This window comes from Cynocephalus volans, chromosome 1, assembly GCF_027409185.1.
Source record: "Cynocephalus volans isolate mCynVol1 chromosome 1, mCynVol1.pri, whole genome shotgun sequence".
In the NCBI taxonomy this organism is placed as follows: domain Eukaryota; kingdom Metazoa; phylum Chordata; class Mammalia; order Dermoptera; family Cynocephalidae; genus Cynocephalus; species Cynocephalus volans.
In genome coordinates, this window is record NC_084460.1 from 226818762 (window position 1) to 226846337 (window position 27576).

Here is a 27576-nt window from a genome sequence, read left to right on the forward strand (position 1 = left end):
AAATATTTAATCTGTTTCTGTACCTATCACATTACAGATGAAAAACAAACAGTTCTTAGGACAAGCACTATGGCCTATTATCACCAAATTCACTACAGATATCAATCTTCAGGATTTGGAAACAAGAAATTAGAATTCCCAGGAATTCCTGAAATCATTAATTTTTTAAAAAATGTTTCCAATACTCTTTACTCATTATTATGAATATCTGTTTAAAATTCTTTAATAACTAACAAATGTTAAGTTTAGTAGTATTTACAAAAACTAAGCTTATAGAAAATATTCAAACACTGGGAAATGCCTGCAAATGTTATTTTACAGTATTTGAATAACCCAGCAAGGTTAGCAGTACTACACAGAATCACATGTCAAAACTGCCAGTTTAAGGACTTATTTTGTTTCCAGAACTCATTGTCTCCTGGCACACTATTCATAGGATTTTATTTTTTTTTAAAAAAACTCTACACATAAATTTATTAATATTTTTTTTATTTGCAAAAGTGACTCATTGTTAGCAGCAGTCAAGGCCATGAACATATATATATAACCTGGCAACTGCAATAAGCAAGGCTAACTGGTTAAATTGCGACCACTTCTCTCCTTCACGCTCTTCTGTCGATTCCCGGAATAGTCGACCTTAACCTTCTACTCCATGTGTCAGCGTTTCCTACTCTGGCTTTCAGCTTGAAGTCAGTAGATTCCATAAAGCTAGTAACATCTCTCTGTTGATTACAGCTAGTGGCTACTGTATTGGACAATGCAAGTATAGAGAATCTTACAGGATGGAAATTGAAAAAGGGAGGAAAAGCAATCTCAGTAAATTCCAAAATTTTGGGAAAAGGAAGCCAGCAAAGAATGAACTCACCCCTATAATCAATTGGATAATTCAGAAAAGTCAAAATGAAAGAAAAATGCCAACACACTATAAAGACACAGAGCAAAGTTCCAGGCAAGATTTGAGAATGAATTTTAAACACTTAGAATTGGTAATCCCTGGGAATCCCAAGAGTAAGAGCAAATCATACAAGATTAAACCACTTTACTTTTTCAATAAGATTCCTAAGCTGGCAGTTTAAGGGAACGTACACATCAAGATATTAGCAAGGCATTTGACAAATTCTCTTATAAAACCTTTGTGGTCAAGACGGACAAAAAGTTAAACAGATATATCTGTTGTTACTACATTCAAAGTTACTACAGGCTATTTAGAAAGGACCCATACCTTCCCTAAAATGATGGAAAGAGAATCCAACACAGTCAACCGTCTACTGCAGGACCTGACAAACTAAAAATTAATCAAAATAAATTTAAGGTCCTACATGTAGTAAAGGAAATAAAAGACAAGGGCACAAGGAGACAAGTAGAGAGTGAGGGAGATGGGACCTAGCAGCAACACCTATGAAAAAGACTTTGGGATTTCTGTAGGTAGTCAACTCAGTAAGTAAGACAATGTAGCTATCTGAAATACAGCAGTTCAGGCTACATAACACAAGCACGGAAGTCAAGAAAACTAGAGGAGAGAAAATCCAGTCGATGACATTGCAATCAGCTTTAGATACCAATTTTTAAAGATTTTCAATCAAACAGAAGTATGGGCAGGATGTTGATGACCACTTGGAAGCTCTGGAGATATTCTGCTTACAAAAAGCAGTATTAGGGGTGACTATGACAGCTCTAATCTTATAAAAATAGTATTATACACTATTCTGTATAGCTGAAAAGAGAAAAACTATGACCAAAGGATAAACAGAAGTTGTATTTATTGTAGAGCAAGAAAACTTTCTGACAGTCAGAACTGTCCAAACGCAGAGTGGTCTCTTAGTAAACACTGCATCCCCTAACTTTGTAGAATTTCAGTGAAGGCTGGGGGTTTACTCAGAGGGTACAATGCAGGCACCAGATGGATGGACTAAATAACTCCTCCCAACCTCGTGGCTCTACCACTAAGAGGACTGAGTAAGTCATGAAACCCCACCCCTAAAACACCCGCACACACATGCACACGCATATGTGTGGTACCAACCTGACATTTGGTAGGCACTTCAGAAACATTTGATGAAGGGGAATAACTTCAGAAGACTATTGGGAGAGGGAGAGAGAATGTTATGTTTTGAATAAGACTAGGGGCTAAAGAGGCAACAGCAATAAATGTAATGTAGACTCGTTTTGTGAAATCCTTCCTCAGGAAGTGGCTTATGAAAGGTATAAGGTTCAAAACGTTTGTTTAATTACAGGGAAGACTTATGCCTATTTCTAGGCTCAAAGGAAAAAGCCAATAAAGAGGACAAACTGGAGGGAGTCAGGGGGACAGATTTTAAAAAATAAAGTGCAAGACCTTGGAAGAGGAAAAGGACTAGACTCAACCTCAAAATATCAGGCACCAAGTAAGTGGTGGATAAGATGTTTAAGATACACATCCACACGTACAAACAAAAGCAATGAAAAATATTTTATTTTCTTGCAGGGGGGAGTATATTTTTATTTTTGTTTTATTTTTTATTTTATCATTACACAATGTAAACATTTTGGGGGGGCTTAGGGAAAAATTGGAAAAATATTTTTAAATAGGTATTCAAACATACACAAGTTAGGTATCACTTTTATCACAAACATCACGGTCTGCCATAGTTCCATGACCCTCTAAATGATACTAATTCCCATGAATTCCTAAAACCACACAAACAGAAGATCTCTTTAAAACAGTAAAAATGTCATAGTATTAAAATTAGATGAAGGAAGGGAGGACTGTCTAACAGATTTAACCCTCAGACATTAGGTATTAGGTACTGATAACTGGGCTGTACCAACCTGTTTAATGAAAGAAAATAAAAAGACCCAAGGTATCTATGGTAAATGGCATTAGAGGATTACTTTAATAAAGGGTTGAGATGTTTGAGGGAGAAAGTTCTCCCATAAAACTTATCATAGCTAGTGATATCCTAACAATAATATCACAAAACTAGATTTTTTAAGTTAAAATGAATAGTTCTGTGCTCAAATATTTTTCAAAACAATAGAATAGCCAAACAATTGCTACTTACCTGAATTACTGTAATATCTTCCCTGCTGTAGCTTCACAATTATCCAAATAATAAATAGATTGGATTAGTCTGCTCAGGCTGCCATAATAAACACAATTGACCGGGTAGCATAAACAACAGAAATTTATTTTTTTTGCAGTTGTGTAGGCTTGAATTCCAAGATCAGGGGGGCAACAGGGTCGGTTTCTGGTGAGGGCTCTCTTCCTGGCTTATACAAGACAGCCTTCTCGCTGTGTCCTCACAAGGTGGAGAGAGGGATAGCAGTTTTCTGTGTCTCTTCTTGTAAGGGCATTAATCCCATCAAGAGGGCTGCACCCTCATGACCTCATCTAAATCTAATTACCTCCCAAAGGCCCAATCTCCAAATACCATCACACTCGGAGTTATGGCTTCAACATTTGAATTTGGGGCAGGGAGACACAATTCAGTTCATAATATAGATGGATAAATTAAATTTTAAAAGAACATCCTCAAAACTGCTGCCAGTGATCTGATCTAATCAGATCCCTTTCCTGCCTAAAATTCCCCAATAGTTAGCATAATTTGAGGATAAGATCTAAATTATTCAGCACACAATAAATAGTCTTCACAATGTAGTCTTCACCCACCTCCAGCCTTACATCATGTCAATTCTGCCACATACCCTGAGCTACAGTTCAATTAAATTACCTGTAGTTTCCAGCATGCACCTTGCTCTTCTTATGCCTTCTATCTATCATAGACACTGAATGCTGTCTATGCTAGAATACCCTTACTTTACATTGCCAGACTAACTTCCACTTACTCCGAAAGTCTGCACTTAATAACACCCTACATCCTTCCCCCCAAAGCAGGTTAGGTGTTCCCCTCTGGACTGCTGCTACATATCTGCACACCTGCTGCACTTGCCAAGCTGTACTGTAATCATTGATTCATGTGCTTCTCTTACTAAGCCATGAGTTCTCCTGAAACCAGGAATAGCAGCTTTGGTCTCCAGGTCACTAACACATATCAGCACAGAGCCTAACACATAGTTGGTATTCAAAACAAGCAAAATACTGAACAGATAAAAGCATGAATCAAATAGACCCTAAGAGAGTTTTGTTTAAAAAAAAAAAAAGAAAACACAGAAGTATTTTTCATTCCTAACCTTTCATATCCATCTCCCATAAACATATTTCTAGTTAGTTATCTACCTTGATTTGCACAAAGATTTGTTTATTATTTTAATCCCCAGCAAAATCGAATACAACATAGAGATCAATGAAAGATCAAGAGCAAAGATAGAGGGAGAGAATGACAGTGCTTTGCTGTATGTAGAATGGACAAATTTGAAAAGCACAGAAGTGTCGGCCTTCATCCATAAGACACACTTTACACTCTTCCAATGTTAAAGATGAATTTACTACCTTTGACATTTTTTATAAATGCCAATGAACAACTGAAGGGTCCCTCACAAATAAAAACTCTGTCCCTTCAGACTCACAGATGGCACTTTTATATTTTAAATCTATTAAATCCTTCCCTGGAAGAACTCACTTGTGCCCCACTCATCAGAAGTGCCAACTTTACATACACGAGCCACAGTAACTGCGGGTGGACTAACAGGAAAGGACTTTATAAACTGTAAAGTCTTCTACAAATGCCAGTGGTCGTTACTGTCTGAATTACACCCGCAGGGTCGATGGTCCTTCAGCAGGAGGATGGCTGAATCAAGTGCAGGGCAATGACTTTATGCTCTGCCTGACTCATATTCTGCCTGTTTCTCTTCCCAAGAGAAACATGCTTTTCATGACCAAACATTAACTCATCCGCCTAAATCTCTCCAATGACTAAAAAGTTCCTCGCTTCATAATGAACCCGGAGTTTAAATTTTTAATGCAAACACAAGCAAAGGAGTCAAATTTCTATTCCTCTTCCTCAACCTATAACACCCCAAAAAATAAAAACGAAATTTCGAGGTATAGTAGTCCAAAGTACAGATTCTTAGACATGACTCTACAAAAGAGATTAGACCTTACTAGCTTTTAACAGAGGTAGAAAAAAGAGCTATAATGTACTTTTGTCCTGTGGCTATAATTAAGATTGAAGAAAAGCCTTCGGTCTTCCCCTCTAAGACATCATCAGATCTGAATTACTCCCATCTCATCCTCATATCCCCTTGGTGTGCTCTTTTAAAAGTGCCTCCATATACTTTCAGTTTCCCTTGAGAGATTCCCTGCTTTCAACTATTCACCACTCAAAACCTCTCGTCTCTTGTCCTAAAACTTGCTGATTCCATTTTTGTATTCTCTTTCATCATTCTCCTTCCCCAAACCCTAACACTGTATCTTTAATGACCCATGGGAAAGATTCTTAAAAAAATTAAAAATCGATAGTGGTCCATTGTGATGAAATGGAGAATATGTGACACAAAATAACACCTTCTATTCAAAATAATTATTTTCTGCGTGCCCACTATGTGCGCTGTAATGGATATAAAACAAGATCAGCTTTACTGGACTGTGAGCTTTGTGAGAGGGGCTGATTGAGCTTCATGTCCTTCAGATAGACAGAGCCCCTGTGAACTGCAAAGATGTCGGGGCCTCGTTGGGGCCTCTTCCACTATAGATGATTTCTAGTACTAAAAAAATTTTTTTTATTCCAGAACAGGGTGGCAAAAATTGTGTATGTTTTAAATATTTACAAAACATGTCAGGCAATACTACTGGGCTGATCTCAAGATAATTACATGTTCCAGTAATGAGACACAAGTTCAAAGTTGTATGATCCATGACACACACCTTCTTTCAATCCCATTGGAATGTCCCTGGGACTACCATTCAAAGATAATGTCAAGATTAATGTTAAGCCCCCTATGAGTGGGAGGGTTGGGCCACCACCTACCACCCACTGCCACCACCACCCAAGATCTCTAAGCAGCAGTAAATGAATGAGCCAATAAACAACTCAACAACGAACACATGGTCTCTGCCCTCAAGGAATTTATAAACTAATTGAAAACAAAAATGGATGCACCTTCCCCCAAAATAATGGAAAAAATATTACACCAGGAGGGCAGGATTCCATCCTGAATCCATCACTAAATCAGTAATCATCAGCAAGTCAGCAAGTCCTCCTTAATATATTTTAAACTTCAAGGGTTTATTTTCCCCTGTAAAATAGAATAATACTATTTTCTGCCCTGCCTCCTGCACAAGATTACTAAGAGGATCACATAAGATGTAGTGTTGCTTTGGTAAACTACAAAGCCCTCCACAAATGTGAGCTACACAGGAACTAAGGTAAAACACTTTATCACATGCTGCCTTATCATCACCATTAAAAAGTCTTTAATGACATTTACAAACACACAAATTCTGAAATTGAGATTGTTGTGGACAGGGAATAAGAAGTGAAGCTTTGAGGGGGAAAGGGGAAAAAAGGTAAGTAGCTACAATTAGAAAGCAAAGGGATTTATGGAGCCCCAGAGAACTCTAGCAATTTTTCTGTGACTATCTGGATATTGCTTGTAATCTTGATACCTTGTTGAAATAACTTCCATGAATAGCCAGAATATGACTACTCCCCTAACAGACCTGGATTTATTCCCTAAGGTCCCATACCATCCCAGGCTTTTTCTTCAGTTAAAACTTCTAGAAGTCACTTGCTCTAGCCCAACCCAGTATAATCTGGTTTCCTCCTTCATGCTAAATTTACACAAACATTACTAATGACCATTAAATTACCAACACAAACTGCCCTCTTGTGCTCTCCTTTTCCTCCCTTTCACTCTCAGCTGACAAGACCCTCTCTTCAGTGTCCCTCCCAGGCTGTTCCCAGACTCCTCTCAAGGTCCTTCTCCAGGCACTCACCCCTCACACCCAGGGGGCAGATCCAACCTCCCCGCTTTCTCCCAGAAGAATGTGATCCCCACTTGAACTTCACTGCCACCTGGACTGGGAGAGGCTCTCACCTGTCTCCTGCCTAGCGCCTTCCCTGAGCTATGCTTTTTCTTTTGACTACCCATTGGACAGCTCCACTTGGATGTCCCAAGACCTCTCAAACACGATGTGTCACATTGAACCACTCCTCCCTATTCTATTCCGTGATCACTACCTACCCCGGGTAGGTGGTGATCATCACCTACCCTACATGCAGTTATCAGAGATTCTCCTCTTCCCACCAGATCACCGTATAGATCAGATCACTCATCACATCTCTTCAGCTCAGTGCCCCCAAACAGCCCCAAGATCTCACCATCCTTCCGGTCACACTGGTCACCAACAGAGCTCCGCCCCCCTCATTTCTTGCCCAGACTGCTGCTCCCCCTGTTCACCAAGGTGTAAAACATGTATGTGCTACCGGTGGTCCCTCGATATACAGCTAGGTGGTTCTTGGACTTTTATTTTTTTAAATGGTTGATGTTATTTCTATTATATATTAAAGTAAATCCACAAGTAGCACATCAAGACTGCATTTCCACAGATATAACTGCTTTGAACAAACCATCAATAACCTGGGGACCTTTTACAAATTCCACCTCATACCCCATGGGCCACACCCCAGACCAATTAAAGTGCAACCTCATGGGGTAGGTACCCATGTCTGTTTGGAAACTCCCCATGTACTTCCAATGCAGACAAATTTGGGAACCAGTCCATTAGAATGAGCCCAAACGACTGGGCCACCTAAAAAAAGATGAGGTTAATAGTCATATTATGGGAACATAATAGGTAGGAAGGTTGCCCAACTCACTGCAGTCTGCTCAGGACTTTAGCACTGAAAGTCCGGTGTCCCAGGACACCCTCCAGTCCTAGACAAACTGGACAGTCAGTCACCCTACTCAGATAAGGCAAAATTGTCTAAAGTTTGGGAAGCCATGCTAGCATTCCCAAAATGTATTCAGCAGAATGTTATCCACTGTCCCTGGCATACTAACAGCTGTGAGGCTACACAGGGTCTCACTGTGGAATCAATTTGGAAGACCCGAGGGATATCCCAAGATAAGTGACTAAGTTAAAGGTTTTCCTCAATGCCAGCTTCTCAGAACTTTCAGCATACTATGATACTTTACATTGTATCTGAGAGAAGGATACAGTGCCCTGCATTTCTCAAACTTATCTGAAGTCATTTTGTGGAGCACCTTTTGCACAATTAAGGTTTCCAGAAACATTCTTAGTAAATGCTGCCCTATGTATGTGTACTTCTAGACAATTTTTAGAAAATATAAATCTGATAACATTACTTCTCCATTACCCTGTGCTTTAAAAAAAAAAAAAATGAACCTCCTTTTCTAGCTCTCCCATCTTTTACCCCTGCTTGTGCTCCAGTCCAATGTTTCTCAAACTTGCAGAAACATTCAAATCACCTGGGGGTGCTGTGGCAAAGCTGAGTGTGATTCACGAGGATTCAAGGTAGGCCTGAGATTCTGCATTTCTAGTGATGCCATCACCTCTCATCCAAGTACCAGACCCTGAGTAGCAAGGTCTGGTCCTACTCAATTTTAAAGGATGCCATCTTTCCTATAAGTCCTCTTCCCACCTGATAACTTCCTACTCAAGCTTCAAGAGGCACAAGAACATCATCCCCCTAAGAAGGGGACCTCTGATGCCCTCTCAAACAGAACAACACATCTCAACTTTATTTCATATTTACAGCTCCATTCTGGTGCTTCTCTGTTGGATCTTGGCTATTTATTTTTCTGCCTCTGCCAAATTAACTCTCTGACAGCCTTCCTGTGTAGACACTCAGTGCCTGGCACATGGTAGCTACTCAATAAATTTATATAGAAGGAAGGAGCAGTCACGAAAAGGAGATAATACATGAACTTTGTCTAGGGAGACTTTTAGAAAATGAGGCTGTTATGCAATATCAAGTCTGTCAGTTTGGAGTTTTGTGGTTGGGAGAAATAAATAGAATCTACGTTAGCATTACAGAGAGGAATAGCACCACGGTTTTTGGGTTTTTTTTACACTATCCAAAAAAAAATAAAATAAAAGAAATCCCCCGGTTTCTTGAAATGAAAACTAAATCCAGATAATCTTCTGATTAACATTTAACAGACTAAAAATCAACAGGAACAGTGGGAAATGAACCACCATTTCACCTCTAAATCTGTGTTCATCCACTTTATGGAGAATCCTTCTGACAATTCCAACTTTAAACAAACCTTGTGAAAAGAGTACTACAGCAGATTTAACGCAGTCACAGCTGTCAAAATCATGGGCAATGTATCACACTTAAGAGGGCATTTGAAAATGTGTCAATAATTATAATTAGACACTTGTACCAGATCTAATATACTTTCACTACCCTTTAACTTCAACTGATGTGAAATTAAAACCAGTTTCTTAAAAGTGCAACTCTCAGATCATAATTTAATCCTAAAGTAGATATAAAACCTGTCACACTACAGAGATACAGTACATTTTACTCAAGAGGAGAAAAGGCCATGGTATTATAATACATCATTTTAGGTAAGGTGATCACCTTTAATGCTGAAAGGGTAAAATACATTATCGAGGTGACATATCTTCTAATATTTACTTCACTCGTTTGTATTTAAAGATTGTCTCTTCAATATTATGCATGACCCACAGTGCTGAAACAATAACTGTTAACATTTTGGTTTACGTGTACTTCCTATCAATCTTCTTTTTCTCTACATCCATACGTATATAACTAGAAATCTAGAACTGTACTATGTTTTATGTTTATGGAACTGTACTGTGGAATTGCACATAATTTATGTGAATGGAATTGTACTATGTTTTTAAGTGTCCTGCTTTTCCTACTTAATGTTATTTTGTGAACTCTCCATGGTCATTCATTCATTCCAAAAATTTCTGGTGCTTCTATGGATAAGGCAGTATACTAGGCACAGGATATGTACACACACAGACACACACACTCATACTGTACCAAGTAGACATAGTCCCTGTTCTCTCTTACTCCACAGGTATATTGACAGTATATATAGGGTAGTATATGTAAGATATAGAAAAAAGTCAAGGATCTAACTATATGGAATAGACAACAAAAGCCTCTTTGAGAAGACAGCTCTTAAAGTGAGATCTGTCCTTGAAAATTTTCTAAAATAGTGTTTTCAGTGATTACATAAGATTCCATTTTATGAATATATATAAACCTAACCTCTATTGTACAACATTTGTTTCCATTTTCTTTGCTACTCTAAAGCTAGATGAATAAATTTGTATACTTAAAGAGATTTTGTGATTTTTCAGTAACCAAGGGCTCAAAAATTTTCCAGAAAATTTCCAAATACATTGTTTAATTTGGGGGTAGCCAATTCTAAAGAAAAATATACAATACAGAAAATAGACATGAATTTTATACTAAGTTTCATTTACTTGGGTTTGAATTTTAAAATACATGTAATTTGGTAAACATCAGGAAAACCAATCACCTTATTAAACAATCCTGGTTAAATAACTCAAAATTTCCAATAATATCTACTTTGCCTTCTACATATTACAAAATACTTCAAAAGATAAAAGCTATCTGCTCTAGTCTGCTCCGAAGTCATAAATAAAATTTTGCTGTTTCTTAAAGACTGTCTATCACATGCCTATCGCTTTTTTTAAGCTATTAAAAAATAAAACTTTTTCCCTAAGTCTAAAAATCCATTGCCTCTATTCTTGATCAATAATAAAAAGCTGACTATATGAATTTCTTGGTCACTAAATGCCTACTTACCATTCACCATATTTAAAAAAAAAAAAATCAGCCATATAAGCTCTGCTTTTAACATAAAGTACAAACCCAGACATGATGCTTTAAAACAATCAAAGTAAAGCTGTGGTTAGCAAGGCTTCCAAAGCCCAGAGTTCTTTACAGACTCAAACTTATACAAGTTAAAAAAAAATCATCAAGCTCCATTTACTGGAAGTTCCAAAAAAAAGCGAGATGAAAAGAGAATCAACAAATGATTAAACTTTAGAAATAATTGAGTCTATGCCCTTCTTGATAGACAAGGAAAGGAATGCACGACAAAGAAAAAGGTTAAGAAGAAAATGACTTTCTTGGGCCACACAATTGAGAACCAGAGAACAGACAAGGACTTGAGTCTTACAGGTTGTTCTCTCATTCTCACCATGCCACGTTGCTTCTCAAATACAAAGCAAAAACCCAATTCAGGGTACAATCTATACTGAAATTTAAAAAGCAAATACCCTTTGATTCAGCAATCCCAATCCTTCATATTTATCCCCAGATATACAAGAGATAGACAGGTAGATAAATAGAGCAATCTATCTATACATATATAGTAGTACCGATGAATTTAGTCATTGCAACATTGTAATACATAATGCTATCCAAAAAAAACAAGTAAAAGACTGGTTAAATAAATTACGGTACATAATAGAATATCTTCCAAAAGAATGAGACAACTCTGTTCACAGTGATAAGAAAAAAAGTCCAAGATAAATCATTAAGTCAGAAAAGCTAGGTACAAAACTGAAATGTGCACAATAGGGTACAATCTATATAGAAAAAAACACATTAGCATATGTTTGTATATGTAAATACCATCACTGGAAGGAAACAATTCATTTTAGTGATAGTTTTTCCTCAGAAAAAGAAAGTAGAAGGCAGGAGGACAAAAGATACTTTTCACTGTACACCCTTCCTTTACTTCAAATTTTGTATTGTATACATATAAGTATTCCTTTTATAACATAAAGTCTCAAAAACAAAATATTTTAATAAAATTATTTGATTTCTAAGAAAAAATGTACAGAAACTCACATGAATGTGCACATGTAATGAAATAAACCTATCTATGAATTAAAAATAAAACACCAATTCGAATTCTAAAAAAAGTCAAGAGTTGTATGGCCCCAAAATGAGACAAGTCTCTATGAGAACCAAAGAAATGCCCTCCTGGAAGATTTCCATGGACAACACTCACATCTGAGATTGATTCACCCCACCTGTGCTTAGAATGTGCTAAAACAATAAGACCCTTGGGGATCAAAAGGGAACCAAGTAGGAGAGGGGAGAGCAGCTGAGGTGGGCCTCGCTGATTAAGAAACAATGAGTTGGGGAGAATCCTAAGCAAACAAGCCAAGAAAAAAATAAAAATAAAAACTTATCTGAATTTGAAAAGGACATTCCATTCTAAAATGGCTAAAACAAAGTAGCAGCAGAGGGTCACTCTCCTCTGGCATTTTTCCCCACATCAGGGCTCCAACAGCTTGTTTTTTTCTATCACCTGTGCTACAAAAAAATAAAAAATAAAAAAGTCACTGTTAGAATCAGTTTCACCTAAATAAGACTCAATGAAATAGGCACAAACATAAGTTACAGGTATCACTCAGCAAACAGCACATCTCTGCCTTTGATTCTATGAGTAGGTGTTTATCAGTTCCCATGTTCAAAAGTTGAAGACTGTTATTTTACTCCTTCATTAGGATAAACATTTGATTTATGTGCAAGGTAAGGCACTTGACCCAAAAAAGTCAATAAGAGATTTTGAACTATTTGTAATTGGCTCATTTTATCATTCAGACCTTAGCTTCCTTCTTTTTCCAGAATGGACCTCTCCCCATGGCATTCTCATCTTCTCACCATCACCGATATAGATCCAATCACCCGTACAAAGCCAAAGCCCCAAACCTTTAGCTCCAGGGTTCCAGTACCATATTCCCAACTTCTCAGAGGACCCAAGTAGGCCTTCTTCTATGTCCTTGTCCCCCCCACCAAAACCTCAATTTCAACCTGTACCCCAAACCAACTCCTTTTGCCAACTTTCCATTTTCTTTTAAGATCAACACCATTCTCCCAGTCATCTAGGTTCCAAAAGTCTCATATGTTTTCCCATCCCCCACCCTCCCTGTAATCACAAAAGTGACTTCGTCACCACCCCTATGGATTCTCCAGCCCAAGGCCAAAATTCTATTTCCAGCTATCCTCATTTCCTCCAAGCTTCCAGGCATCCTACCCTCACCACTAGACCAACCCTCTATGACCAACTGAAGGCTCTATGACAGGGGTCAGGGGTCTTAAACTCATAGACATATAGAGGCAATGCAGTTGGCACACAGGAACGAGGGAAGCTAAGAGTTAAAAAAAAAAAAAAATGTCCAGCCGTAGAATAAACAACTAATGCTCAGCTCAGTGTCTGGGGGAAAACAGGATGAGCTGGAACTGTGACAAATGCTGTGCACATGTCCCCTCAGACAGACAATCACCAGAGGTTTCTGCAGGAACACAGTCCTGGTGCTGCTAGAGTTTTCAGTGTTGTAGGGGCAGCTGGAAATTTGGATTTATTTTTAATGGGAAACCAACCCATTTTGAAATATAGGCAATCATTCACACCCCACCCCACCCCCAAAAAGTGTTTTAAATACGGTGTCAAATAGGACACAACTCTGAGGTATATTCACCTCAGGGGCCACCAGTTTTCAATCTCTACTATAGAACTTGGTGACTCAGAAATTTACAACCTGGGTTAAAGTTCAACTGTGTAACCTTAGACATCTTACATCACTTTCAAGGGTCTCCTTTTCTCCTTCTGTAAAATAGGAATAGGAAGAGTGATACTTCACATAGTGGATGTGTGCATTAAATGAGATAATGTAAGTAAGGGGCCTGACCACGGCCTGCTTCACTGTCATCTCTCAGTGTCGCTGGGGAATTGGTTCCAGGACCCCCCTTTCCCCAGGATACCAAAATCCGTGAATGCTCAAGACATGATATAAAATGGTGTGCTATTTGCATATACCCTATGCGCATCCTCCTGTATACTTTAAATCATCTCCAGATTACCTATAATACCCTATATAAACATGCTATGTAAATAGTTGTTACTGTTTAGGGAATAATGACAAGAAAAACGTCTGTATACATTCAATACAGATTCAATTTTTGTTCAAATATTTTCAGTCTACCATAGGTTGAATCCACAGATATGGAACCCACAGAGACTGAGGGCCAACTGCTCATGTATTCTACTAACCTGGCATTCAAGGTAAACCATAATGTGGCTCCGGACCTCCCTTTCTAAGCTGTCTTCTACAGTGCTCCCCTTAATGTACATTATACAATCTAGTCTATCACAAAGGCCTCTTACCTAAGAGTCTGCTCTTCCTGTGGTTCTCTCAGGTCGTGAATGAGAAGCTGCATCTCAGGACACAGAGTCTGATTCTAGTGTCTAAAAATATGTGCAACTATGTCTTGTACAACTTGACCCCTAAACAAAAACCAACTACCTCATGTTTACTTTTCCATTCCCTCTTTTTGGAATGTTGCCTCTTCCACAACCTATAAGCACAGAGATGTTATCAAAATAACACCAAAATGATAACCTCTTTTAAAGGCCAGCCAAACAGCCACTTCCTCAAAGGTGTTGGTTGATCCTTATCCCTCTGCATCTTGTGACCAAGATCTCAGCATTCTGCCATTCGCAATTCGGTGTGTAATTCTTCACTCCCTTACTCAAGTGCACCTTAAGATCAACTTGGTTGTACTGAGCTTTCCATGCCCAGCCCTAAAAGGGAAGACTTGATAAATGCTCAGTAAATGAAGGACAAAGAAGAGGCAGGAAGAGGAAGGATCAGGAAGGCAGAGAAATGTTAATGTTGAGGCCAATGAAAACAGTGATGACTGCTGCCACCAATTAAGCTCTTACCTCTCTGAATGCAAAGTCCCCAGTAACCTTTCGTTTGTGGCTTGTCATTTCTGAACAACATATGGGGTCATCTTCCCCATTCCCTCCTATCTTTTTGGTGACCTCAGCAGGTACTCCTGAAAGTTACCATCCTATTCAAATACAATCTAAATAAACAGGGAGCTAAGTTTAAATTAATCAGCCCCACCTTTGATGCTGATTAGGATCAAGACAATGATGATGCACTCTTGGAGCTGGGCCAAAGCCCATATTACTCATTCTAATCCAATTTGGAGAAAGAAGCAAAGACCCTTTTTACAAAGAAGAGAATGGGGGGGGGGGGTGCGGAATGACTGAAATCCATAAAAAAAGAAAAACAAAATTTTCATCCAGATTAGCAACTAATCAATAAACAAATTAAGGCTAATTTCCACAACACCTAGAACAGTTTTTTCTAACTGCTCATTAGGACCCATTAGCAAGTTGTGCAATCAATTTAGTAGACAGAAACCAGAATTTTTTAAACAGAAATTAGAAAGCACTACAATGTTGTTTTGTAAAACTTGTAATTCAACTTTATTTTTAATATGCATGTGTGTGTGTATGTTTGTGTATACTAGGTCATGATGTAAAATACATTGCTAAGAGCCAAAAATGTTTAAAAAAACACTGAAACAGAACATTTATATTTACATAAAGTAATCTTTGGGTACTGAGTTTGATGTTTTTTTTACTAGGCCATACTCATAAGATATTTGCTCTTACCACCTGTTGTTCACAACAGTTCAGTTCCTTCAAGTTCAAAAAAGCATATGAAAAATATCATTTGGCACACTTTTCCCTTACTATTTTCCTTATTCCCGAAAAGGAACAGCCACTCTAGATAACCACCTATACTTTTTCTTCCTACTGACTGTTCCTACATCTATTTCTATCTCGTGTAAGTCCCTGACATCAAGACAAGAGATACAAGTCAAAAAGCTCCAGCTTTCTTGGTGATGTTTGCTTATAAACATTAACTTACCACTTAAATAGAGTAGTCAAGCACATTACATTTTTCGCCGAGTGTAGCACCACTCATCAATAGCTGCAATAGCAGAAGATTCAGAACTTGGTTTAAAATACCAACTCAGCCCATCCCCTCTATTCCAGATCGCTTCTTCTCAAGCTCTCTTTGCTGCACATTTTTCTCAGTACCCACTCTCCAAACTCCAACTATCATCCCACTTCTAACATCCAGCTTTGTCCAAGATCACCCCTACCTTCTTTTATCCCCTCTGAACATTTCTCCTCAAACTCAAGGTTATTTTTTTTAGAGGTTCAATCAAAAATTCTTCCATAAGTGGCCAAAAAAAGAAACAAAAACTAGAGCAACCTTATTTTTCAATGGCATCTATTCTGCCTGGTGACTATTAATGGACAATCCTGTCTTTCACTGACAAGCAAAACACTCAGTCCTCAAACATTCAAGGTGAAAAGTTCTACATGGTATGCCCACTCAAATCAGCCCTTAAAACCTATCAAATGAGGAGTTTACTTAGGATTCCACCCATTTTCCGAAAAGTCATCCACATTCTTTCATCTCTCACATAAGCACTCCCTACCACTCAGTGTTTTCACTGTCAACTGTCTGAGAACACACGCAACAGGAGAAAGTCAGAGTAAAGGAGTCAACTCACCAAGTGTTTGGGTCTCAGCCATATAAATGTTAACGCAGGATTCCTTGCTCTCTGGGATATAAAAAATTAGTTGAGATATTCATCCCCAAAATTGAAATGTCATCCTTAAATACAAAAACCAAAAAAGGAAACATAAACTGAAAACAGAATAATGTTTGTTAAATTCACCACATGTAAGTTACAGTATCAATCATAAAGAAGGGGTATCAAAACAGTTCCTTCTATCTAGAGTGTCTTTTGTCCCTACATCCAAAACTCATCCATAAGGACCACGGTGAGTGGTATCATCTTCTTTGAGATTTCTCTGATTCCCTAAAGGAGGGTCCCTTTGCTCCCCTAACATGCAATCTTCCATTCATTCTCTCAGCAATTAAAAAATTATTTATTGGGGCCGACCCCGTGGCTCACTCGGGAGAGTGCGGTGCTGGGAGTGCAGGAGCGCTTCCACCGCGGGTTGGGATCCTATAGAGAGATGGCCGGTTCGCTCACTGGCTGAGCGCGGTCACAAAAAAGGACAAAAAACAAAAACAAAAATAAAATAAAATAAAATAATTTATTGACTGTGTGGTCTGGGCTAGGCATTGTGTTAGGTGCAAGAGATACACAAGAGATGAATAACGCACAGTCCCTGCCCTCAAGAAGACCAGTGAGAGAATTTGAAAGGTCTTAAATTGGTGAAGGGGAATGAATTGTGTGGAAAGAATAAATGGAGGAATGAATAAACTTGACATCCTTGTCCTCAAAGAGATCAATCAAGTCCCAGAATGGGGAGTAAGGATGATAAAATGCTAGGAGACCGGCAAAAAGCAAAATCCAGGAAGCATTCTTGCTTACAGTGACATTACTCTGAGCACTGAAGGATTTGGCTCTCCCCAAAAGAGAGGGGAAGGCAATGAAGAGGGCCAGAATAGCTAAGGCCTGGCCTTAAGATGAACCAAGAGCTGACCTCTTAGAGATCCATAAAAACGCCTGTGCTAAGTTGGTCCCTCACCCCATCCCGCCACCCCCCCAAAAAAGAACCTTCACCTACTGCATTAATCTCCACAAAATTTGGAAAGACTACAATTTAAAGTTACTTTCCCAGTCACAGAAATAAAGGCCCAATACCCAGAGTAAACAATGAAGCAACCCTAATGGGCAAAGTGGAATGTTGGTCAGAGACTGAAAACCAAAAATCAAACAACTGGGTAGTGGTGGTTCTGGAAAACAAAGCTCTCATGAATCACATAAGAGACTTTAGACATATAAACAAGCACAGATTTCCAGAACTGCCTAGAAGAACACAAGAATATTATTCAACTGTGCAGTCAGTTTGAATATTGGGAGCCAGGGGTATATCTGTTTCAACTTTGCAAAGGAAGCTGCTGAATCTTATTAGTTAATTTTGAGTGTGTAAGTTCAAACAGAACTACCTCCCATATGAACCAAAGGCCGTGATATGCCAACCACACCAACTTGATGATGCTCTTTCAAAAGGAGTCTTTCATTTGAATGTTCTTTCCAACAGACAAATCATGGTTTGGAACTCCTGATTTTTAAATGGCATGGCAAGCAAGAGCAGCCTTCCATTTGGTTCTTCTGAGAGCTGGAATTGGCCACAGAAAAAAACACAAAGTTTTTACTCCAAAAGATCAAAGAAGGCATTTTGTACCAGGAAACCCAATTCCAAATCCTCATTTCCAGGAATAAAGCCACAGTGCCCAATACTTGCTTGGGAAAATAAAACAGGAGACTGGATGCCAATTAAAATCTTGGATGGGTTTATTTCCCAGCTTCACCAGTTTAATGTTGTTAACATTTTACCCAGGCACAGCTTTAACTTAAATACCACTTCCAGCTCTGAAATGGCCACACTATACCACTGGGTAAAAATGAAAGATTGTTAACACTTCACACTTCAGAACAACATTCCATGCCCCATCCCAAGTACTAGATACATAAGACAAGGTGATGTTGAAAAATGCCAGCTTCAGCCCAGCCCCCATCTCCCATAACTGCAGTCAGGTAAAATCCCACTGCAGCCCATGCTATAGTTTTAGTCACAATGTTGGAAATGAGAGTGGAAGCAGGAGAAAAACAGAGGAAGGGATAAATGTCAACCTTATGCATGTATAACAATTAGCTTGCTTTGAAATTATTACCTGGGGTCTTGTCAATCAGCCAATAGTTCTTGTATGCCTACTTCATACAAGACACCAAGCTAAGTCTGTAGTGAGCACAGTGCAGTGAAATATTCCCCAAGTAATCATTATGTTAATGGTTATATGTTTAATTTTCTTTATTCTTTTACGAATAAAGTATGCATCGTGTATGTAGGTTATCAAGTCTAAAAATAAAATCAGCACCCATGAAACACCCATCACCCAATCCAAAAAAAGAGAACATAACCAATACTATATTATCTACCTCTGTACTCCATCCTTATCCAAGGTACCTACAACACACACACACATTTACACTCATACCAAGTAATCACTATCATGAATTTGGAGTTTCAATACAAATATGAATGCTTCTTTAGGATTATCTCCTACTCCTAACAAGTGAATCGGCTTTCCAAATATGGTAGCAATATACTGTTTCCTCTTAAAAGATTGTATCTCTGAGATTTTTTTTTTTTAAAGGCAAATCATTGCCTTAAAGAAAAATATTAAGTAATTAATAGACTAAGTACAACTTAGCTATGGCAAACTCATGAAGACAATATGTGAATGAATGACATTTGGCAATCACTGGCTAAAAGTGGCCAAAAGCATGGGCTTCGTAGTCTCATAGACCCCTGGTTCAAATTACCCTTCACCACTTCAATTTGCCAAGCCTCAATTTCTTATTGTGGAAGGGTAAAATAATAACAAAACATGGTGGTTGTGAAAATATAATGAAAAAGTAAATGTAAACTGCAGAGCACAGCATCTGATACATTTCTAGCACCTCCAAATTTTCCTATCTGTCATTAAATTCCCCCAGACATATCAGAGGATTTTGCCACCATCCATGGTTTACTTCTCCACAATTCCTAAGGAGCTGGGCATGAGATCTCTTCACATGAAATTAAAACAAGATGCAGGGCTCCAACAGCCAAAAAAGCCACATACAACAGCTTCCAGTCCCAGCATTGATTCCATCTTCACCTCATGACCTTGAAGAGCAAGATCATTTTTCAAATCCATTTCTGTCCTGTATACTGCCCTCCACCCCACCCCCACCCCCCAGAAGGCTGGACTATTCAACCTAACCCTGAGAATTACCTAGAAGCCTAACATGATCATCACAGGACTACTTCAGTCCAATCTAGGGTAAGACAGAGGCACTGTTATTCTTTCCTTGGATGCATGAAGAAAATTTGTTAACTCAATACTTTGAAATAAATCATTAATGCTATTAATCAAATTAGGTTCATCACTTCTGAAATTAATTCATTGCATTCCTGAATATGACGTACCTCTCCATCTTTACTCTGCATCCTTAATATTCTCTTAAATTAGTTAGAGATAACAAAAAACTTACTTGGATTCAAATGAACACTCTCTTCCAAGGTGCAAAAGTTGTAAAACTACTACCTAAATCAACTTTTATTTAAAACCACTCTCTCCATTTCAAGTAAAAATCACCAATATAGTTGGAAAAGGAAAGCATGAACCCAAACTGTACTCATCCTAGTTTTTGGTTTGTGTCATCTAGAATTTATCTCAACATCATTCTTCACCTTAGAGTATCTGCATGAGGGGTAATAGTAGATGGCTATTAGCCAACACACAATTACATCAACTTAAGGCCTACATTTCAGCTCCAAAAACCTCCATTTTTTAAATTCCAGAACAGAAAACAAAAACACAAAGTAAGTGATTTGGTCTTAGAAGATGGTGATCCAGGTCCTATCCAGACCTATGATAACACTCTGATGGTGTCCCCCCCAGTGAAATGTATGAGACCCATATTTCATACTAAGAATCTGCACACTGTAAAGCTGCATGGCAAGGCTAGTGTCTGAGGTCAGCACTAGTATAGTGTCTGCTGGCTGCCCAAGCCCGGGCCCCTAGCCAGCAACCCACCTCCAGAGATAAGTGCCAGGACATACTATAGTGTTTCCATTTAAGGCCCGCCACTTGGATCAGCCCATCTCTGAAATTTCTTAACACCACCTTTCCAGGAAGAATTTTGGGGAAAAAGGAGGTGGTGTCTATTTTTTGCCACCGCCTTCCCTGGGGCTGTCAGGGAAGTCTGCATCTCTGGGACAGGATTCTTTAAAATCACTGGGTTATGTCTCAACTCAAAAGCCTCTTTTCAAAAAAATATATAAAACATGTTACGGGACCAGTCAGTCCCTTTCCCCTTCATCTAACTCCTATCACATACATCTCACAAAAGAAAGAAAAGCCCAATAAAATTAACATCTCCAATGTATCACCTTGCTACCTCTCTCCAAAAGCCAAATTAATGAAAACTTTTTAGCCAAGACTTTTCTTCGGCTACAAAGTGGAACATTTTCTTCCCTAAGCAGCTTCCTCCACAGCTTCTCTCCCATGCAAAGAGCGTTCAAACTCCAGGGGAAAGGAGAGATTGGGGAGGGGGTGGGAGACATCTGGCACAAACTGGACAGAGCTAAGCCAGTCTAGAACCCGACGGAAGTTCCTGAATCCAGCGGCCCCAGAGGCCCACATCTCTCCCTAGGGCGCCCAGGGTTCCGGCCTCACTGTTTTGGTTACAGTGTTGAAGGAAGGGTTTTAAACTTGGCAAAGTACCGGGCAACATCTGTAACCACATTTGCCTTCTGGGGATCGGAAGATGAATCCCACATTCCTGGCTTTGAAGCTTTTTGAAACTGCAGCTAGGAAGAACGGAGGGAGGGAGTTGAGCAGAGTTTATTGGCTGACTCTCCAGCAGAAAATTCCTCTTGGAAGAGACGGATATTTTGAGGGTGGGGTGATTCGCCCATCTCTTTACTCTCCACCAAGCTCTGCTAGGAAGGTGAGCCCCGTGGCCGTGCGGCCAGATCGATTTACGAGTCAGAGGCGCACACCCTGAAGGAGTTCACTACACGCACACGCACACACACACACACAGCGCAAACCCGAGACCCCCACTCCATGTCTCTGGCCTCCCCCATATCCCACCAGCAGTTCAGGCCCAAAGCAAGACAGTTTTGTTCCGCGACCGCGTCCCCCACCGAGAGGGGATCAAGCTTGGGGGAGAAAGGAAGGAAAGCGAGGGGGAGGCACCGCAGACGCCCACCCTCCTACCCCCCCATCCCTGTCCCTTCTCCCCGCTAGGCTCCCTCCGCCCTCGATCCTCCGGGCTCCAGCAGGCGCAGCCGGCGACCTGCCCTCACCTCTGGTCCCGCGGCGGCCGGGGGCTGAGCCGGGGGAGGCGGAGTGCGAGGCGGCCGGGCGCTGCAGGTCGGCGCGGCGCGGGGCGGCGCGGGGCGGTGCAGCCGGCGAGGGAGCCCGGAACTCTGCGGGGCCGCGGGCCGGCGCCCGGCCCCGAGCGGCGGTGGCTGCAGCGGAACGGTGCGTGGGGCCAGGGGCTTACCAGCCCTCGGGCCGGCGCGGCTGGCCAAGGAGCAGGCTGGCAGCGGCAGCAGCGGCAGCCACCCGGGGGAAAGAGCCGGGGGAGGGAGGGGAGGCGGGGTGAGGAGGAGGAGGAAGGGGAGGAGGGCAGGCGGAATAAACTTCCCGAGGCGCAGAGGCTCGGCGGGGAGACGGCCGCGGGCGGGGCTGGCAGGCGGGCGGAGGCCTGCCCCGGGGGCGGCGGGGGAGACGGTCACAGAGAGTAGGAAAGTTCCCCCAGCGCCGAGGGGGAGGCTGCGGCGGCGGCGGCTGCAAAGAGCAGGAGCCGGAGCGGGAGGAGCGGGAGGAGGAGGAGGAGGAAGTGGCTGCGGAGCGCTCGGCCAATGAGTGTCTGGAGCTGTGATTAACCAGGCAGCAACACATCATTTCCTCCCGGCGCGGATCCAGGGAGCCGGGAGGGAGAGGGAAGGCGGCGGGGCGGGGCCGGCCCGCGCCCCCTGCAGGCGCCCGACCCGGGGCGAGACCGCCGAGCCCTGCCGAGCCTGCCCACGCGCGCCCGCCGCCGTCTGGCCGGTAGATCGGCCGGCCCTCCGGGAGGAGGCTGCGACCGCTCTGCCCGCGGGGCTCCTCCGAGGCGGGGAGGCGGCAGGGCAGGCCTAAGCCGGGCTCCCGTGGCCGGGGAGGGAGGAAGAGAGGCCGCACGGCGCGGGTGAGTGCCCAGGTGGGTGCGGGCGGGGCTGTCTGGACAGCTCTCGGGGGCGCCCGGGGCCGGCGGGCAGGAGGGCGGGCTGCCTCCGGGCCTCAGACTGCGGGCCGCATGCAGCTCGAGTCCTACTCGTGACACTAAGGCTGCATTCTCAGGCAGAAGCCTCAGCATTCTCATTCAGGCCATTTGTGACCTGCCTTCAAATCTCCTTCCACTTTGCTCATTTCTTCGCAAGGTCTGGGGTTATGCAAGAGCTTGCCGTTTTCTCAGTTGGCTTCCTTAGTAATAAAAATAAGCAGGAGGTGATGTGCTAGGGGCCTCTGCAGTAATCAGCCCTGTCCTAGGCGCCATGGGATCTTGTAGTGGGAAGGAAAGAATATTCTCCGCAGCAGAGAGGCTGACAGCCTCAGTTCTTAAATACGTAAAACCACCCAGTGTGCTAATATTATCCACAGCATCGAAAAAGGAATGCAAGGATCAAATTTTGCATGGTGCCTGCTGAATGTGAGGAAAGCACTAAGCCATTTTCTCTGCCCTCTAAAAGCTTATAATGTACAATCCTATTGTTGGAAAAATTCAAAATTAAGTTTTAGTGACCTGCTTTGCCTTAAAATAAGTACCTGCTTACTGCATCAGCCTAGCTGTTAATCAACTGCTGCCTGCATTCCTTGCTTAACCAAGCTTGCTTATCTGCTCAGACCACTTGAATTCTGAGAACATGGAACTTACTGCTACACTGGCCTCGTGAATGCTGAGAAAACAAAACTTAAAAACCCAGAAGAGTCCACCTATAAAAACCTAGTAAAAAGCCTGAGCTTGGGGTCCAGATCTTGGAGCACTAGTGCATTTGGGCCTGCCAGCATAATAAAATACCTGACTCTCCAACCCTCCAAGTGTCAATTGCTTCTCTGTCCAGTCCATTCCATAGCATTTTCTGGTGCATTGGCCATGAAGTGACTCAGACTGGCTCCTTGAGCCACTGGTCCGGGTGGTGCGACCTGGCAGATCAGGGACACCATGGAGAACTGAGGAGGTGCAGCCCGGACGTTTTGTTGGGACCTCAGAGAATGGGAGCTCGCCCATCCTAGGGAGCGCCTGTCCAACCGGACTGAATGGAGGGAAGGACCAGTCAGACCCCTGCCGCCTGCAGGACAGGTAGGACACCCCCCCCCCCCCCCCCCGCACTGTCATCAGTTCAGGCCCGCCTTTGGGCAGAAGGGGAACTTGATCACCTCCCAAAAGGGTCTCCCTGAGAACCCATCTGGGTTAAGGACCTTGTAGTGAGGCCCATCTGGTCAGGACCTTGTAGGTCCATCTGTGTAGGGCCTTGAAGTAAGGCCCATCTGGTTGGGACCTTGTCATGAGCTCCCTCTGTTCAATGTAGATCAGGATTGGAGGAGGGAAAAGTATCTTAACTTCTGTGTGTGTGTGAGAGTGTTTGTGTATGGAATCAAGGCTCTGCCACCGTTTCTGAGTGGGTCCTAACCTGCAGTTCTGTGGTCACATCCTATGGCATAACAGTGATTACAGTCCCTGGGGGACTAGACCAGGTTTGGGTTTATACAGATACACCTTAGCCAAGACAGACCAAAACTCCCTCAGGGAACATGGCCAGGCAGACTCCAGATTGGTTCCCCTTCCACAAGGGAGAGGGAAATCCCCACCCCTTGTCTGTTTGTATCTCCAGTGTAGGGAGGGATCCTGCAGGGGTTCCACACATAGTGGAGAGAAAGCCCTTACCCATATCTGGGCACCCTCAATGCCCCTGGAAGAGAGAAGATGTTTCTTCTTGGACCTGAGTGACATTGAGGGTTGAATCCACCTCCCAAACCCTGATTGGCCCAGTCTATGTCAGGCCAACCGTTTTACCCCTGGAAACTGGGGGAACGTTTCTTTGAAGTAGTCACTGAGACTTATTTTGACCTCCTCACATTAGACCTACTCGGCTGCCTCACCCTACCACCTCATCACTGCCCCTTTTGCACCAAGGATCAGAACTCTATTCCATTGCAACAAGTTGACTGGCCTCTTGGGCCCAGACCTCCCCGGAACCTGTTTGTTTCCTCTCCGGATCCAGTTACCCTTGTGATCCATCTCTTCTGCCACAGACCAGCTTTCCGGCTACCTCTCTTCCCACCACCACTAAGCTACCATTTCATAAACCCCCAGGAGGTTTTTGTTAGAGGCCCTTTGACTTTCCTCCATGCTCTCACGTGTCACCTGTTAGACTCCCCCTTGTTAAGCCAGTAGCCTGTAGGTTCCCCCGAAAGTATCTCTCCCCCCATATTTTGGAGGTCAGACCACTGCAGGACCTGGCCTTCTTGAGGCTGATCAGCTTCCCCCTCTCTCAAGCCCAGTGGGAACTTTTTGCCTTTGAGGAGTGGAGGCACCAGTGTTTCCTGGCCTACAAGCCCCGCTGACCAGCCCAGCCCAAAGGCAGCACAAAGAATTCCTGCCGCCATGGGAGCGGCCACTTCTAAACCCATGGTTTTGGACTGCATGCTAAAAAACTTCAAGAAGGGGTATTCAGGGGACTATGGGGTTAAGATGACCCCAAGGACCCTCAGGACCCTATTTGAACTAGAATGGCCTACCTTTGGCATTGGGTGGCCTCCAGGAGGGACCCTAGACCTCCCAAAGGTTCAAGCAGTTTATGAGGTCATTACAGGGGAACCAGGGCACATGGACCAATTTCCATACATAGACTCCTGATTGGCAATAGCTCTGACCTGCCACCCTGGGTCCAGTTCTGTGTTCATAAGGGAAGGTGTAAGGTTCTCACTGCACAAACAGTCCAGAAATTGGAGGACAACCAGCAAGAAACAAGATAGTCTATATATCAAGGAGATCCAGATGAAGAACTCTTGCCTCTGCCGTATCCCACTCCTTCATGGATGCTTAACCCTAGGTACCCCTTGCCAGATAGCCGCATGGCTTTGGTTCCATCAGCCCCACTGGCATCATTGCCAGAGAGTCCAGGGAGTCCTGAACTGGTGGGGAGACCACTCTGCTCTATTCAATATGTTCCAGCCCTCCAGATACCCCTGAGGGAGACCCAAGGCCCACAGCAGATCAATCCAGATGGTAATGTACAGCCAGGGCACCCCCTCTTATACTACCAATCCTTCACAACCAAAGACCTCTTGACTGGAAACTTTGTCATATTCAGAAAAACACCAGGCTCTCATCAGTCTCTTGGAGTCGATTTTCCTCACTCATCAGCCCACCTGGGAAGACTGCCATCAACTACTCCTCACCCTCTTCAGCACTGAGGAATGGTGACACATCCTGACTGGAGCTAGAGGTTACAACAGCAGGCACCTGCAGCTGCCATGGATCCTGAGAACTGGGCAAGAGATGCTGCATCAGATGCTTCACCAAAGTGGGACTTCAATGAGGAAGAAAGGAGGAACCAACTTCGCTGGGATAGAGAGGCCCTCCTCCAAGGGCTGAGAGCAGGGGCTAGGAAACCCACTAATAAGTCCAAGACAACCATCATGACCCAGAAACCGGATGAGCCACCCACAGAATTGTATGAAAGGCTATGCGAGGCCTTCTGAATCTACACACCATTTGATCCTGAAGCAGCAGAGAATCAACAGATGGTCAATGCAGCCTCATGCCCCAGTCTTGTGCCAACATCCATTGCAAACTTCAAAAGCTGGAATGTTTTGCTGGGATGAATGCCACACAGCTTCTGTAGGTGGCCAACAAGGTATTCATCAGTTGAGACAAAGAGTCCCAAAAGGAAGCAGACAAATGCCTAAGGCAAAAGGTGGCACTCTTGGCAGCAGCACTCAATCAAGACTAGAACTCTGCATCAAAGAAGAAAAACCCCTGCTGGGAAGGATGGGCATCCCTGCAGTCCAACCAGTGTGCTTACTGTAGGGAGCTTGGCCACTGGAAAAATGAATGTCCAAAAAAGGGGGAAGAAATCCCAACTGATGTTCAAGGGCAAGACACTCTCTGCAAAGAAAACGTATGAGCCTGAACCATCAATCCAAGAGTTCCAGAGTCTCGTTGGCCTTGTATGGATAGACTCAGATTAGGGAAGTCTGGGGTCCCTGTTCCTGGGCCCCCAGGAGCCCATGGTCAAAATGATGATAGAGGGTCAATCTATGACTTTCATGGTGGACACTGGGGCAGAACATTGTGTAGTTACCAGCCAAGTGTCTCCATTCTCAGGTCAAAAGGCCACCGTTGTTGGTGCTACAGGGGCACAAGCAGACCAGCCATTCTGCAGGGCCCAAACTTGTCACCTCAGAGGTCACAGGATGACTCGTGAATTCCTGTATTTGCCCAATTATCCAGTACCCCTACTAGGAAGAGATTTGCTGATAAATAATCTTCACACCCAGGGAAGCAGCTCATTTGACCTTAAATAACCAGAAGACCTTAGTGATGGCTATACCAGTGCCCAGAGAAGAGGAGTGGTGCCTATACACCAAGGCCAAAGAAGACTCAAACACAGGACCATCAGACCTCTTAAAAGACTGCTTCTTTAGAGACTTTCTCTCCATCTGGACAGAATTGGGACCCCCCAGGTATGGCAAAGAACCATGCCCCTATAATTATAAAGCTAAAGCCAGGGGCCACACTGGCTGGTGTAAAACAATACCCAGTCCCGTGGGAAGCTCAACTAGGAATCCAGGAATACATCCACCAGTTGCAATAAGCAGGAATCCTGGTGGAATGCCATTTGCCTTGGAACACGCAATACCTACCCGTCAAAAAGCCCAACGGAAAGGTGTACCATCCAGTCCAGGACCTGTGCGCTGTGAACAAGGCATCTGTCACCCTCCATCCCATGGTGCCCAATCCTTGTACACTCCTGAGCCTACTCCTTGTACAGGCTAGATGGTTCTCCTGTCTCAACCTCAAAGACACCTTCTGCCTCCAACTAGCATCCAAAAGCCAGCTGCTGTTTGCCTTTGAATGGGAAAATCCCTGCACAGGAAGGAAGGCTCAACTGACCTGGACTAGGCTGCCACAAGTGTTCAAAAACTCACCTACAGTCTTTGGAGAAGCACTAGCCTAAGACCTAGCTGTC

The 27576-nt window shown here is 42.6% G+C and overlaps 1 protein-coding gene across 3 annotated transcripts in view; it reads right to left on the minus strand.

Annotated features, from left to right (window-relative positions):
- ACVR1 (activin A receptor type 1) overlaps positions 1-22122 on the minus strand; it is a 117317-nt gene extending 95195 nt beyond the window's left edge. For all 3 annotated transcript variants that reach the window (XM_063087628.1, XM_063087625.1, XM_063087620.1), the window contains exon 1: positions 21643-22122. The gene's annotated coding sequence lies outside the window, so the exon portion shown is untranslated. The remainder of the gene's footprint in view (positions 1-21642) is intronic.
- Positions 22123-27576: the final 5454 nt, after the last annotated feature.